Source organism: Crassostrea angulata, chromosome 9, assembly GCF_025612915.1.
Source record: "Crassostrea angulata isolate pt1a10 chromosome 9, ASM2561291v2, whole genome shotgun sequence".
Classification (NCBI taxonomy): domain Eukaryota; kingdom Metazoa; phylum Mollusca; class Bivalvia; order Ostreida; family Ostreidae; genus Magallana; species Magallana angulata.
Window position 1 is genome coordinate 33,217,580 of NC_069119.1, and position 9,083 is coordinate 33,226,662.

Here is a 9,083-nt window from a genome sequence, read left to right on the forward strand (position 1 = left end):
TTCATCACTCTTGCGCCCGCAAAGTTCATTCGATAGTATTTTCGCAATATGTTCCTTAAAAATGAAATCATATTGATATCGACATGGCTGTAAAGCGTTTATTTCATTGTACTTTGTCTAATTTTCTCTCTCAATATAATAAGTTCATAAATCATCATTGCAAATTTCATATTTTTTTAAAATCGAAAACGCAGATAGCAATAAAACTAGTAAAATTCAACAAAGTGATTTTAATTATGTAGAAATAACAAGATACAATTCAATTTATCTGCATAAATAAAGAGTCACAATACTTTATGTGTTGATAATACAATAAAAAGAAGGACAGTTAATAAGTTGAAACACAACCAGTGTAGGCCCCGACACGCTTCCGTACTATGGAAGCGTATCGGCGCCTACACTTGTTGAGTTTCAACTTATAAGCTGTCCTTCTTTTTTATTGAATTTTGAACATATAAAGTAATGTGACCTCTTATTTATGCAACTGTATTGAATTGTATCTTGTGATTTCTATATAATAAAAGTCACCTTAATGAATTTTACCAGTTTAATTGCCATCTACGTTATCGACTTACCAATATATATTTGAAAATGTTGTTATCGAATGAACTTCGCCGGCGCGGGTATTCTGATGGTACGTTTACGTCACCTCACTCTGAATCTAGCTGTAGACGGAACACGTAGACTGCATTTGACAGTTTGATGTAATTCAAAAACAAAGAACAGTAATTACTTTCTTTTGATTGCAATTCGTATCAGTGTTTGATATCGTAGTTAGAGGGCTGCTACATGATCTATATATTAGCAGTTTGTCATGATCTTCTATGTTTGGGTTACTCTCCATTAAACATGTGATAAGAGTTTTGAGTTGTGCATGAACTGATCGTATGGACGTTGGATTTTTTCATGTTGATGATTTGACGCGAGTCATTTCACCATGCGAATAAAAAAAAGACTCGCATTAAATGAACATTATGAGAAAATGCAACGCTTATGCAATTAGTTTATGCATAATATCATTTGATATCATAGTTAGATAACATTGTAGTTGGGAGGGTTGGTTATCATCCAATAATATTGCTTCAAGATCGTGTAATATCAATTTGAAGACAGATGTCTGAAACAAGCCTTGTCGATGAGAGACCGTTGTAACAAAGTGTTTATTGTATCATGATCACATAATTTTAGGGTAGGACTGCTCAATACTATTGCACAAAATTCGTTGTGGATCTTAATTCATGGATGATAGGATCAACAAAATTCATGAAAATTGAGCATACACGAATTCCAATGATTCCACAAATGTCAGTCTGCATGTGTTTCCTAGAGATAGATTATGGGTGAGGTGACAAACCATCAGAACTCCCGCCTCCGCGAAATTCATTTGATAACAATATTTTCGCAATATTTTTTTCAAGAAATGAAAACATATTTATGTCAATATACCTATAATGTATACATTTTTTTGTCAACATTTCTTTCTCGATATGACTTAAAGGGACTTGGACACGATTTGACTTAAAAATTTCAAAATTTATTTTTCCATTTTCAATGTTTATACTGATACATAACGGTGCGTCTTTTTACCCCAATGAACCCCAATGATACCCCAATGAACCCCAATGAACCCCAATGCTACCCCAATGATACCCCAATGAACCCCAATGATACCCCAATGAACCCCAATGATACCCCAATGAACCCCAATGTTACCCTATTGATACCCAAATACACCTAATGATACCCCTATGATACCAAATGATATCCCAATAATACCCTAATGAACTTTGAAATATTAATACCCCAGTGAAACTAAATGTGTGCATAGTTAAAAGATCTTCCGCGCAAGCATGTGAATAAACACCGTACATGTATATAATTAATATCAAGGTGTTTTTTTCCTTTTTGTTTTTGTTCACTTTTGACCGAAAGTTTTCTTAATTCTTTTTAGCTCACCTGAGCCAAAGGCTCAAGTGAGCTTTTCTGATCACAATTTGTCCGTTGTCTGTCGTCGTTGTCGTCGTCGTCGTTGTAAACTTTTCACATTTTTATCTTCTTCTCAAGAACCACTGGGCAGATTTCAACCAAATTTGGCACAGAGCACCACTAGGTGAGGGGGATTCAAGTTTGTTCAAATGAAGGGCCACGCCCTCTTTAAAGGGGAGATAATTGAGAATTATTGAAAATTTGTTGATATTTTTCAAAAATCTTCTTCTCAAAAACTATTCGGCCTGAAAAGCTTAAAGTTGTGTGGAGGCATCCTCAGATAGTGTAGATTCAAGTTTGTTCAAATGATGGTCCCCGGGAGTAGGGTGGGGCCACAATTTGGGGATCAAGTTTTACATAGGAATATATAGAGAAAATCTTTAAAAATCTTCTTCTCAAAAACTATTAGGCCAGGAAAGCTCAAATTAAAATGGAAACATCCTCAGGCAGTGTAGATTCACTTTTGTTTAAATCATGGTAACTGGGGTGGGGTGGGGCCACAAGAGGGGGACCAAGTTTTACATAGGAATATATAGAGAAATCTTTAAAAATCTTCTTCTCAAAAACTATTAAGCCAGGAAAGATCAAATTTGAGTTGAAGCATTCTCAGGTAGTGTAGATTCAAGTTTGTTCAAATCATGGTCCTCGGGGGTAGGGTGGGGCCACAATTGGGGGATCAAGTTTTACATAGGAGTATATAGAGAAAATCTTTAAAAAAAATTCTTCTAAAACAATTTGGCCAAGAAAGCTCAAATTGGCGTGTAACCATCCTCAGATAATGTAGATTCAAGTTTGTTCCAATCATGGTCCCTGGGGGTAGGGTGGGGCCATAATGGGGGATAAATTTTTATATATAGAGAAAATCTTTAAAAATCTTCTTCTCAAAACTATTAGGCCAGAAAAGCCCAAATTTGAGTGGATGCATCCCCAGATCGTATAGATTCAAGTTTGTTTGAATAATAGTCCAGGGGTTATGGTGAGGCCACAATGGGGGATGACTTTTTACATAGGAATATATAGAGAGAATCTTTAAAAATCTTCTTTTTAAAGACTATCTGGCCAGAAAAAGCTTAAACTTGTGTAGAGGCATCCTCGGGTAGTGTAAATTCAAGTTTGCAAAATCACAGTCCCTAGTGGTAGGCCAGGGCCGTGATGGCGGTTTGAATTTTTACATAGGAATATATAGAGAAAATCTTTAAAAATATTCTGGGAAAGTTTTCGGTCCAAAACTCAGTACTTAGTGTGAAAGCACAGGTTATGCAGATTAAAGTTTGATGAAACCATGATTCCCTAGAGAAAAGTGGGGCCACGAAATGGGGGGGGGGGGTTCTGTGATTTCATCAATATTCGTTGAATACCAATTTTCGTGGATTTCGTTGTTAAGTTGATCCATGAAATTAAATGTTCATTGAAATTCACTTTCAACAAACATTTTGTATTGATAGGATCATTGGCCACGAAATTATGTATCCTTGAAACTGTGGTTTTCAGAAAATCCACGAAAACTGATACCCACGAAAATTAATGAAACAACAGTATATAGGAATAGAGAAAAATCTTCTTACAGGTACAACAAAAAGGGCTTGGTATTTACGAAAAAAAGAGATGGATAAAAATTGGCAGATTTTGAACCTTTTTTTTTTTTAGCAAGATCTATTGTACTTAGTTGCCAAGATATTTTGATACTGTAATGCTAATTTTATCAGAATTAAGGCAATTGTTGTTCAGGTGAGCGATGTGGCCCCTGGGCCTCTTGTTTTGAAAACTATTCTTTAAAATTAAAATAAAAAATCCAAACCATGGCTGAATATTTAGACGAGCTGGCAGGGTTTTAAAAAATCCACACTGAAATGGATGATATATTCAATTTGTTCCAATGTCAAATTTCTCTATAATTTTTTATTACTGTCCCAAATAAGAATTTAAAGCAATTTGGGAGCAAAATTAAAAAGCAATTGGGGAGAGAGGGGGTTATCTCATTCAACTTTCCTTTTTCTGCATACATCATTTATTCTTTAAGACGTAGAAGTAAAAACTGAAGTCTTTCTCTAATGGAAAAGAATCAATATGTCTCTTTTTCTTAAAGTTATGTTGAACTAGCACAAATGACCAAAGCTCCCATCAGGACATAATTACAGGTCACAAACAATCTTTGAGTCAAATTTTAGCTTAAAAAATTATAATAATTTCCCATCACAAGATATGGCCCAATCGGTGTAAAAAAAGGCACGTAGTTGAAATTTCATTTGTTTAACATGTTGTTACATAAAATTCATTAAGTGTATCAATTATGAACATACTTAGTATCATTTGGGTATTTCAAAGTTCATTGGGGTATCATTGGGGTTCATTGGGGTATCATTGGGGTTCATTGTGGTAAAAAGACGCACCCGATACATATAGAAGTTTATAATGCTATGTCAAAATTTGAAAGTCAAATATCAAGTTATAGGCAAGATACAGAGTTCATAATTCTTTGTTTTGTAAACAAACTCGAATATTGTCATTTTTTACAGATGTGTTGTATTGGTGTTAGTTTCAATCAAATGTATCTTTCTTTTGTTGATAATAGTATTTATGAAGATACTGAATTAGTTTAAATTGTTTTTACTTGTTATTTTGTCAAAGAAATGGTAAGTCTCTACATTGCATTTTTTGTAAACAACTATAAGACTCGAGCTTTGTTTACATAACAACCAATTCTTACCTCTGTATCTCACTTGTAGCTTGACTTTAACATTCAGTATTTTGGTCAACCATTTAAAATGCACTAGTGAACCATTTTATACATAAAAAATAAAAACGAAATTTTTGATCTTAAATCGTGTCCAAGTCCCTTTAAACCCGTTTTTTATATTATTATTTTCAATTAAATCTTTAGATGAAAGGTATTTACAGCCTCAAAATGGTTTGTTATGAATAATATGACTTATTTTCAATGCATCTTCATTTATTTTTTTCTTATTAATTATATGTAATAAATCCAGAGGTGCTCGAATAAAAGTTCACGAGAATTCACCGATATTTTTTCATTTCCTGTGAAATTTTGAGCGGAAGTTAAAGTGCTCGGATAATGTTCTCAAAATACGTTAGTACTGGTCGTTTTTCATATCATATCCTAGTTGGATTTATGTTAAAACATGTAAATCTTTTAAGATGTATATCTTATTTCACCATCGAGCAGTTATATTTTATATTAAACGATGATATTCAGTACAGAGCTATCGTTCGTGTTCAACCACGTGTAGAGTGGTTGAAAATATAAACATTGGGCTGCTTAATGAAATCATAGCCATGGTTGATGCTTGTTGTGTGTAATACCACGTTTTTTAGAAAAATAATGGGTGTCTGTTTTGCATAAAAACTTCGTAGATCGAGCCATTTTCAAGGAACATTCTGCATAAAATAGTTAAGTCTGTTTCACTATTAATGCTATCACAAGGTCGGGCGCTGATCGAAAATTAATCCTCAGGGAGGATCTCTACAAGCATTTTAATTGTTGCAACAGGAGACAAAAACTATGTTTGATATTGTCGCATTTATTTCTAGAACACATTTTATCCACAAATTAATTATGAGGTGATAATTTTGGTCGGGGTGTGATCAAATCCAATAAAGCCCGAAGGGCTTTATGATGGATTCCTTATTACTTATCTTTATACAATTTTAAACCATCCTACAATATTTTTAAAATATAAATAAGCAAACCCCGCTGGCGCCTAAATTTGGCTTCATTTGAAGTTGTGGGTTATATAGTATAGTATATAGTATTTAAACGTAAGAAGTGTACTAGGAGCCAACTACCGACGATTTCTTCCAGTATTTTAAAGATGTGTGTAACGATACTAATAGGCATGAACCCAATCTAATCACTGATAGTTTGGTAACAGAAGAGTCGGTATTCCTCGAACTAGATAGTTATATTTCTGATGACGAAGTTGTACGTGTTTTGAATGGTTTAAAATGTGACAAAGCCAGCTGGATAATTTATTTAATGAGTACTTTGTCAAATTTAAGGATTTTTTCATCTGTCTTAAATAATAGATTGGTCCTCTGCTAGTAATGTTATATCTGACGCACAGTTTGGATTTAAACCAGGGTTTGGTACTGTATTCGCACTACACAGAATGATTTCACATCAGATTAATAAGGGGGGAAAAGTTATATTGTTGCTTTATAGAATATAAAAAAGCTTTTGACCGTGTCGATAAAGAAAAATGTTTGTAAAGTTGCCAGAAGCGGAGTCACGGGAAAATGTCTTAGTGTTATTCGTAAACTCTACAGTGATGTTAAATCATGTGTGAAGTTCAAATCAGATCTCTCTGAGTTCTTTTCTTCCACAAGGGGAGTAATGCAGGACGAGGCACTTTCTCCATTCTTATTCTCCTTATTCATTAACGACTTCGAATCTGATCTCCTTAAGAGTGTATGTGAACCTATTCAACTTAACGACATCTCAATGTTTCTTTTGATATATCCGGAACTGGGTCGTTTGCCTTCAATTATTTCAGAAAGTTAAAAATACTGAAATATTGGGTGAAAATATTAAATACGCAAAATTATATATTAAAAAACATATATGAGGATATGTATTCCACCCAATGTGAAAATTCTTAGATTTTTATGGTAAACGATTTCTTGTGCTCTGCTGGTTTTGGCAATGTTTGGTATGCACAAAACGTTCTAAATCAAAGAAAACTGTTTTTAGATATTAAGCAAAGACTATGTGATGTCTTTATCCAGGAAAGAGACGCCTTCTTTGCATGTTCCTCTAAATGTTACGTATACAAATATTTGTAAGACCCTTTTGGTCTCCAGTATTATCTTAAAAAATGTATATCAGAAACTATTGTTCACTATTTGACAAGATATAGATTTTCTGCACATAGACTAGTAATAGAACGAGGTCGGTATAATCAAACTGTACACTCGCGTCGCATTTGTAGATTTTGTACTCTTAATATGATTGAAGATGAACATCGCTTCATTCTAGAATGTCCAAAGTACAGTCATTTACGGTGTTTTAATATAAAAAATTATTACTGCTCACAGCCTTCTTGATTCAAGCTTGTTCAGTTGCTGAGTTCGAAAAATAAGAAACAATTAAACATACTATGTATTTTTTTTAAGAAAGCCACAGAGTATAGAAAGAATTTTGCTTTAAGTAATATATATAATATGTTTTACGGTGCGACCGTTGGGGCGAGCGCAGCATGTGATCAAATAATTAGTTATGATAAATCAATAAAAATAAAAGTATCAACGTAACGTAAATGAATTTAAATGCAAAATAAAATATAAACATGCCTATTTTTTCCAGTAAATTTTCATTATTCATAATTTATAAGATTGTTTATCTATTTAAATAGAATTTATCTCAGATACAATGTTGTTAAATAATAAAGATTTTAACATAATGTTTATTGCAGTTTATTTCCTCTTTTTTTGCAGCAGACATTTTTCTTAAACTTACATATAAAAAATTGACTTATCATAGAGCCCTACCCCCCCTGTTTAAAAAAAATATAATTTACGTATAAAAAAAAATTGCTGATCATATAAGAAAAACGGTTATGGACCCCCCCCCCCCCGGGAGGATGTAATAAATGTGAAAATAAAGATACCATTGAGCAGTTAAAGAGCTAAATGCATACTACACACTCACCATTCCTCACCCAGATTAGAATTTCCCTGATTTTGAGAATTTCTTTTTCATTTTGCTTGTAAATATTTTTTGAATGATGCTGCCGCGCCCCTTTTAAAAACGTTCCTGGAAATTAATTACTGTAAATATATAGTGAATAAAATAAATGTGAGCATTCATCCAAATGAGAGCAAGTTACAACTGTTTCCTATTAAAAAAAAATGTTCCCATTCGTTAGCTTTGCAAGATTTTGAGAAGATTTTGGTACTTATATTTTAAGCAGATTTACAATAACTACTTAGAGTAATTTCCCCTTATTGTGACGTCAAATTTCACGTCGGTCAAGTGTCGTCTCAATCGTAACTACTCGGCCATTTCCGTCACCGCAAATTTTTATCGGTTACGGAAAAGGGCGAGCGTGATCCGAATGGTGTCATCTGTCTCTTTGAAAAAACCCTGAACAAAAAACTAAGTGAAATATACTGTTTTGTTTACTTAAAAAGCATGATATTCTTGAAATTACACAATTGATCTGTTTCTCAAAAGTTTTACTTTGATTCTCGCGAGAAGGAATCAAGTCTAGTGAGATCGTCCGACATTGATAAATTGCATTGTGGGTCAAAATTTACTGACACCGAAAAATTCTGTGGGATCAATGTGCAAGAAATCCATTGTGACGTCACTCGAAGAAACGACAACTCTGTTAGTCTTATGTAATGGAATTATTTTATTTACAATGCATGATGTACATAGTCTTTTATCTTGTTCTCGTGAGAGTGTGAAATGGGAAACCATATTTACAGGGAATTACTGGGACGATTTAAACAAGGCATTACTGGTCCGATTTACTGACGCCAAAAAAATCCGTTGAATGAATGTGCAACTAGTCCGAATTTTCTATTCACACACGCCTTGCCGGTAGAGCTCGCTTCGCGCCGGCGCTGCGCACCGGCGAGCTGCGCTCGCTATAAACGTCCAAATAAATTTAAGTATTATAAAATATATATATGTACATTTTTTCTTTTCTTTTTTTTATTGTAATTACATTGTACATTTGTGGTAATATCTCATAATGGCAGATGTGTCTGTGTACTGCCAAAAAATTTGTTCACATTGATTATGTATTTACATGTATTTATACAATGCCTATAAACCATGTGGTTTTGAGCTAATAAGCTATACGTACTTTTATTCAAAACAACAATTTGATTTACCAAATCAAGAGATCCTGGACACCAATAATTAGCCACTTAAAAATAGGAAGAGATGCATCAACAGAGCGGACAAACGTATGGACCAAAAATGTCGAGAAAAAGCTTTTGACTTAAAATTCATTCAAAGCTAAAAATTGCTGCGTTAATTGAGATAATTGTCATGATTTGACAACTATAAGTTGTCATGTTGTAAATTTTGTATTTTGTAGAACAGAGATGGGCAAATCAGAAAATCTTGC

The 9,083-nt window shown here is 33.5% G+C and overlaps 1 protein-coding gene across 1 annotated transcript in view; it reads right to left on the reverse strand.

Moving 5' to 3' along the window:
* LOC128162294 (multiple epidermal growth factor-like domains protein 10) overlaps nucleotides 1-9,083 on the reverse strand; it is a 76,571-nt gene that overhangs the window by 42,518 nt on the left and 24,970 nt on the right. The gene's annotated exons all lie outside the window — the stretch shown is intronic.